This window comes from Lygodium microphyllum, chromosome 28, assembly GCF_053477565.2.
Source record: "Lygodium microphyllum isolate KBCC chromosome 28, Lygodium_microphyllum_v1.1.10, whole genome shotgun sequence".
Lineage (NCBI taxonomy): Eukaryota > Viridiplantae > Streptophyta > Polypodiopsida > Schizaeales > Lygodiaceae > Lygodium > Lygodium microphyllum.
The window spans coordinates 75496987-75505206 of record NC_141162.1 but is presented as its reverse complement, the minus strand read 5'-3'; positions in this window follow the sequence as shown (position 1 = coordinate 75505206).

Genomic DNA, 8220 nt, shown 5'->3' with positions numbered 1-8220 from the left:
CTGATACATAAGGGAACTTGGCCATCTTGGCCCTCTTCTCACCTATCTGTGGACAATCGGCATGTGAGACCTTCACATAAGAAGGTAATGGATAGCCAATGGGCTTCACGTCGTGCATGTGGAAAACAAAAGTAGGCGATGAAGCCCATGACCAATAGAATTTAGTAGTCTTGAAATTTGAGCAATGAAATTAATAATAATTATCAACAAATCCCTAGAAGAATTTAGATTCTTTATCAAAGGTTAAGAAGGAAATTACAAAAGAATCATTTTTCAAATACATAAGGAGGCTGTGGGAATGACGGTTCGATACTTGTTGCTATGATTGAGCTTAGGGGTTGTGTTTCATAACAATAGCAAGTTCATAAACTGATGGGTGAAAATAGGGTTGTGTTTACAATTTCATCAAGGCTAAGTACAAACTCAAAGGAATTTCTAGGAAATTCATGGGCTGCTCTATTGTTGCAAGTGAATATACTGAAGAAGAGGCATGATCTCCTCTTAGTAGGGCATTTTTGGGGTTAACAAGACAATTGAGCTAGTTTCAATGGATTTTTTGTGGCCTCAAATGTGGAGACTACTTAAGGACTTTGTGCATTCTTATAACATGTGCAATTGAGCTAAAGCCCCCTGACATCCCAAGCCAGCATACAAGGCTAGATTGGTAGCAAAGGGTTTTAAACAGGAGCATGGAGTTGACTTTGATGAAGTCTTTTCTTATGTGGTTAAGATGACCACCATGTGCTTAGTCTTGGCTTTGGTTGCACAGCTTGACTTGGACTTGTACCAAATGGATGTTAAGACAACTTTCTTACATGGGGACTTGCATGATGAGATATACATGGAGCAGCCTAAGGGCTTTGCAGAACTTGGCAGGAAGCATCTAGTGTGCAAGTTGAAGAAAAGTCTTTATGGCTTAAAGCAGACACCTAGGGAGTGGTATCATAAGTTTGATGCTTTTATGCAATCATAGGGCTACAATAAGAGTGCTATGGATCCGTGTCTTTATACAAAGAAAGCTCGTGATGGCTCATTGCTTATTTTGGTACTTTATGTGGATGATATGCTCATAGCCGGGAAAGCTCATGATGAGCTAGATGCTCTTAAATCCCAACTAAAGAAGAGCTTTGAGATGAAGGATTTGGGACATGTCTCTCACATTCTTGGTATGTGCATTAAGCGTGATAGACATTAGGGACTACTCTATCTCTCACAGAGGGAGTACATTCATCACGGCAGGCTCTGTTGTGTGTCTAGCATCCTGCCCAACACCCTGACCATGTGTACCAACTGCTGCTGCAGGTTGTCCCATTGATTGTGTAAGAGCACGTTGCTCCTCGTGGAATATAACCCTGTGTATCTCTACCACCTTCTCAGGCTGCCTATGCATCTTGTCTTCATGGAAGACTACATCATGGCTGTAGATGACTTTCCGCACTTGCAGATCCTAGAGGCGGTAACCCATCTCGACAACATCTCCATAGCCAGGAAAAATGCATTTGACACTCTTAGGATCTAGCTTAGTGCGCTTGTCCTTGGGCATATGGTAGAATGCGTCATATCCAAAGACATGTAGATGTGCATAAGACGGAGGTTTTCTAGTCCATACCTCCTCTGCAACCTGGAAATCCAAACAACTGGAAGGTGATCTATTTATGACATGCACATCTGTATTGACTGCCTCAATCCAAAAGCTATGTGATAAGCCTGCATGGCTAAGCATACTGTGTACACGCTCTTAGATGGTTCTATTCATCCACTCAGCCAAACCATTTTGGGGTGGGGTCATAGGGGGCAGTCAACTAACACTTAATACCCCTCTCATCACATAGCTGCTCAAAGGCACGTGACACATATTCTCTGCCACCATTGTCAATCCTAAGGAATTTCAGCCTATGCCCAGTCTGGTTCTCAACCAATGCAAGCCATCTCTGAAACACAGTTAAGACATCTGACTTAAGCTTGATGAGGTAAACCCAGACTTTACACGAAAAATCGTCAATGAACATCAAAAAATACTTTGCACCACCCATAAATTGATAGGGCATGGGCCCACAGACATCCAAATGTACCAATGCTAGGGGCTCACTCATATGTGTCCTATTAAACTTTTTATGCGTATTCCTAGTCCGTCTGCCATAAATACAATGCTCATATGATGTGAGGAGGCATATTCCATAGTGGATTCCGTGAGGATTTTTTATTCCACGGTGGATTCCTCGAGGTTTTACAGTGGATTCCATAAAACTATATGTATTTGTCGGGGTTCGTACACAAGGTGGATTCCTTATGCGAGAAGTTGACGGGGATGCCTATCCTTTTTGGGTGTCATATTAATTTAATGTGCATGTGGGTGATTCCACATCAGGTGATTCCATAAAATACATATTTAAATGAATGGATATTTCTAAGTTTAGAGTGTACTCGTATTAAATTAAGGTTAGGATAGAGTTCCAACCTATTTGATTATTTTGTAGCTCAAGACTGCTAGGTATTCACTTTTGTGGGTTTTATCTTATTATTTTCTAACAATTGTGAATGCTTCAGTTAATGTGTAAAGCAGGCAGCGGTGGCGTTGGGAAGCACCAAAGGCGAAAGCGTGTATTCAGATTATCCAAAAAAATTATTATTTTTTATGAGCATGCGCCTTATTACTAAAGGCATGACGTCAATATTTGTTTAGGCATGCTTATTTATTAAAGTGCTTGATAACTATTTATTATTTTGCATGCGTATAGATGCTCAGTTTAAATATTCCATTATTGGACATTGTATTTGGATATAGCTTGACTTTTGGGATGCCCAAACATCATATCTCAATATCCTTTGTCAAAACTTTTTTTTTTCAGAGAAGCAAAGAAGAAAAATTCAATTAGTTGGAGTTTAATAAGCTTAAAAATCTTAAGAGAAAAAGCTTAAGCCCCAAAGTTCAACGTCAACAACGACAGCATGTTCTCAACAGCATCGACTCTGATCACAACATCCTCTCGTCCTACGTGCTAGCAAATGGCTTATCAAAAGCTTTTTCCTTTAAAAGCTTAAAGCTAAGCTTTATTAAAGCTTAAAGATTTCACTCTTAAATCTCCTTCTTAGTGGGTGTTTACACTCAGCTCTTCCCAAATCAATCCCAAAAACTTCAACAAGCCTTTGTTCACACCTGCAATTTGATAGAGTTGATCTCCAACAAGTAGGCTATCACGCACGGTCTATTTCTCGCTTGGAAGAAGACCGTTATCAATTGCTATACACACGAAAGAAGTAGGATCGAAAAAAAAAGCTATTTAAAAAAATCAAGTCTTGTAAACATAAATTTGACCTATGCTCATCCCTCTAACGAGATTTTGAGTGTGTGAGGTTGTTTGAGATTTTGTAGAATGTCCGATCAAAACATGGAAGATTTTATGGGCGAATGTGATTTACTGGAACTAACTATGGAGCAAAAATTGGACCTAATCATGATCAACTTCAAGAAGAGCGAAGAGCACGCCAAAATTTGCAAGCACAACTCGCTACACTTCAACAATCCATTATCGATCAAGACGGAACACAACTTGAAGATATTATTCAACGTATGATTGACACGACACTTGATGCACAGTCTCTCAAAAAAGAAGCTAAGATAAGTAAAATAAATTTTAAATTTTGTACTTTTAGTGGGAAACATGACAGAAAAATTATTTTTGCTTTCCTTAGTCAGTTTGATGATTATTTTCATGAAGAACAGTCTGTTGAAAAAGATAAACTCAAATGTGTCACTAACCATTTAGCAGACAGAGCATCATTATGGTGGACTATTGTCCGCAAGAGTGTGATTTTTCCTCTACTTGGGAGGCATTTCAAAAGAATTTTTTGCAAAATTTTCTTCCACCTCATTCCCATGAAAAAGCAATCAAACAGTGGGATCTTCTGCAACAAAGAGATCGTGAATCCATCCCATAATACACTGAGTGTTTCTAGAGTGCCTTACTTCAACTTCGAATGCTTGAAGATGTTCTTGAGGCGATCCATAAGAGCAAGTATGTTTGGTTTGCTTGGTCACTTCTATGCAAAAGTGAACATGTTCAAGCCAAAGACTTTGGAGGATGCGATTTCTCTAGTGCATGATTCGAAGATAAAATTCGTGGACGAGAAAAGCGACCACAACAATTTTCAACAAATGGTAACTTCGGTACAAAGCAATTCAATTCTAACTTTTGAAGATTCAATCAAAATCACTTTATTCCTTCTTCTTTCTACAAACCCTAGACTCGACTCCCTACTTTACCATCAAACAAAAACTCAAACCCTAAGCCATCTCTCCAACCAAATCTCAACATACCCAAATTTCTAGCCCTTACCAATAATGTTTCCAAAGCAAAGTCTATAGTTTGCTACAAGTTTCAACAACATAGATACTCAACAGTGAATTGTCAATCCAAGAAGCCAGTTGTTCAAATCAATTACTTTGGAGCGACTGAAGACAAAGACCATGAGGATATGCCAGACTTCACTAAAGGTAATGATGATATCAGTACTGCTTCAGATACTTTACCAGGTATGTCAAATTCTCATTTATTATTAATGATGAAATGTCTTTTGCATGGTCAAGAAAATATTATTTTGCATGCTGATGGAAGCACACATAATTTTATTTTCTCAAAGTTGGTAAAAATATTAAATTTACCTACTGTTCCAACTCATTATCACATAAAGGTTGCATTTTTAAGCACTAGATATGATGGTACATGATAAGTTTCTGATTTAGAGATTAAAATTGGTGATTATGTTAAGCTTATAAATTTCTTGATTGTGCCTTTGCAAGCTAGTGATATTATTTTAGGAATGCCTTGGCATCACAAATATAATCCCGACATAGATTATTTCACACATTTCATGAATATTCATCTTAATGGAAAACAAATAACATTATATGAAATGTACACCTTTGATCATTTTTCCTTGCTTAGTCATACACAGGCTAAACATGCATTGAGAAAAGGTAGCAAATCATACTTAGTATGGGTGAATGAAATTGAAGCTAATAAAAATCAGATATATCCTAGGCATGCACAATTTATTTCACAATTTAAAGATTGTTTTGTTATTGACTTACCACTTGGTTTACCACCTACATGTCATGAAGATCATAAAATAGATTTAATCCTTGGTTCTCAACCACCATGTAAAGCACCTTATAGACATAATCAGATTGAACAGAATGAAATCCAAGCACTAGTTGAAGAATTGTTAACTCTAGAACTCATTAAGCCAAGTAGTTCTCCTTTTGGTGTACCTATCCTATTAGTTAAGAAGAAAAATAATACCTATAGGATGTGCATTGACTATCGTGTCCTAAACAAGATCACTATTAAAAATAGATATTCGATTCCTAAGGTAGACGACCTCATTGATAAACTACAAGGAGCCACTATTTTTATTAAGATAGATCTTAAATTTGGATATCATCAAGTACGATTGGATACACCTGACATTTTCAAAACTGCATTTAAAACTCAATTTGGTCATTATTAATTCCTTGTTATGCCTTTCGGTTTGACTAATGCACCAACTACATTCAGTTGTATGATGAATAGAATAATTTTGAAGCATCAAAATTATGTCATTGTTTTCTTTGATGATATATTGGTTTTTAGTAAAAATGAGAACGAACACTGTGTACGTCTATCTTTGTTTTTTAAATTGTTGAAAGATTCTACCTATGATAAGGAATTGTTAGCTGTAGTTCAAGCCTTACGTAAATGGAAACACTATTTAATGGGATCTAAATTTATGATCAAAACTGACCAACAAAGTATCAAACATATTCTTAGTCAGCTACAAATCTCTGACCGTCATATTAAATGGGCTACTTTCATTCAAAGTTTCCATCCATTATCCAATATCAACCTGATAGAGAGAAAGTTGTTGCCAATGCATTGAGTAGAAGATCAAGTATCCATAATATTTTTATTCTATCTTTTGATTTCCTTATTCCTATGAAGAATACCTATAGCCATTACCCCAATTTTCAAGCTGATTGGAACAAATTAGTTGCTAATAACTAGATTCCAATTGATTCTTTGTCTTATTCTAATGGATTTATGTTTTATGAGAAAAGATTGTGTGTCACTATTCCATTTAGATCATTTGTGTTGCACGAAATTTATTGTGCTCCATATCAAGGCCATTGAGGTATTATCTCTACTTTAAGACCATTGGTTAAAGATTTTTACTGGTCACAAATGGAATCTGATGTTTTTAACTTTATTTCTGAGTATTTAATTTATCAAAGAGTCAAGCGATACCATGGTAAGCAATATGGTTTGTTAATGCCTTTACCAATTCTTGAACGTCCATGGGAACATATTTCAATGAATTTTAAAACTGGTTTGCTTAACACACAAGCTAATCATGATATGATTTGGACTATAGTAGATCGATTTGGCAAACAAGCATATTTTTTACGACGCAAGAAAATATTAACTACATCTCAAGCTGCACAATTGTTTTTAAGATTGTTTTCACTAATCATGGTTTGCTAAAAGTTATTATTTTTTATTGTGATTCTAGATTCTATAACAACTTTTGGACTACTTTGTTTGCTAATTTGGGTACTAAGATTGATTTCTCATCTGTATTTCATCATGAAACCACTGGGCAAACAAAAGCTACTAATAATACAATTTTACATCTTTTGCATGCATACACAATTTCAAAACCATAAATATGGGATACATGCTTGCATCTACTTCAATTTACATACAATAATACACCACACATAGCTACACATAAAGCATCTTTTGAAATCATTTATGGACATAGATTACCTACACTTGCTACATCATTGTCGAATAAAATTAAAGTTACTGATGATATTGTCAATTACATATGTGACTATTTTTACTGAAGTTAAAAATATGATTATGAAAGCCCAGCAATCATACACTAAACAAGCTAATAAGAAAAGAAAAGCCATGAGTTTAAATATTGATTATTATGTTTGGTTATGCATTGAAAAGAGAAGATTGCAAAGTGTTGAGAAATATCCTATTGTTAAATTAGCACCTAGATTTTATGGACCTTTCAAAATAGTTCACAAGATCAATGACAATGCATTTAAACTAGAACTACCCCAACTTTGAAAAATCCATAATACTTTTCATATCAATTTGTTACCACCTTTTAGAGGCCAATTACCTGTCCACCCTATTTATGAAAATTCTTCTTTATTAGAAGAAGAAACTGAAATCCTTGAACGTGAAACTATTCTAGACACTGACTCTATGACCACTAAAATTAATCGTAGTTATTCTACATATTTGGTTAAGTTTAAAAATTATCATGTTGAAGAAGCTAAATTAAGGTTAGGACAGAGTTCCAACCTATTTGATTATTTTGTAGTTGAAGACTGCTAGATATTCACTTTTGTGGGTTTTATCTCATTATTTTCTAACAATTGTGAATGCTTCAATTGATGTGTAGAGTATACAGTGATAGCATTGGAAAGCACCAGGCGATAGCGTGTATTCAGATTATCTAAAAGAATTATTATTTTTTATGAGCACGCATCTTATCACTAAAGGCATGGCATCAATATTTATTTAGGTGCGCTTATTTATTAAAGCACTTGATAAACATTTAATATTTTGTATGCGCATAAGCACTTGATTTAAATATTTCATTATTGGACATTGTATTTAGGCACAACCCGACTTTTGGGACACCCAAACACTTTATTCTTTATTTGGGCAAAAGCAAACACAAAAGCCAAGAGCATGCTAATTGTAAATTTTATAAATACATGCCTTGTGGAGCACTCACACAAGGCATGGGGAGAGATTGTATCCAATTTGTCTTTTTGTCTCATGTCGTGCAAATCTCTCTTCTTGCTTTATGAGTTATTGTAGAGCTCTTTATTCTTGGGGACCTTTTGGCGTTCACTACGTGCGCATACATCATCCGATTTGCACACCATTACATGAATCAAAACATGCATAGTCAAGGGGTGGTAAGTACTACAAACCGAAAAGCATTTTCATTCCCTTCAAAGATATATGGCCCAAACAGGCATACTAAAGAGATACATGTGGGGTGGAACTGACTGACAAAACATGGTCAACACATGACCCATCAACTACAAGAGGATAGAGTGTTAGATATGATCAATGCCCCACCCTCATTAGGTGCTACCAATGTTTCATGGTGCTCAAAGTTGTAAGGCCCCCATTATGAGGAGAAGCC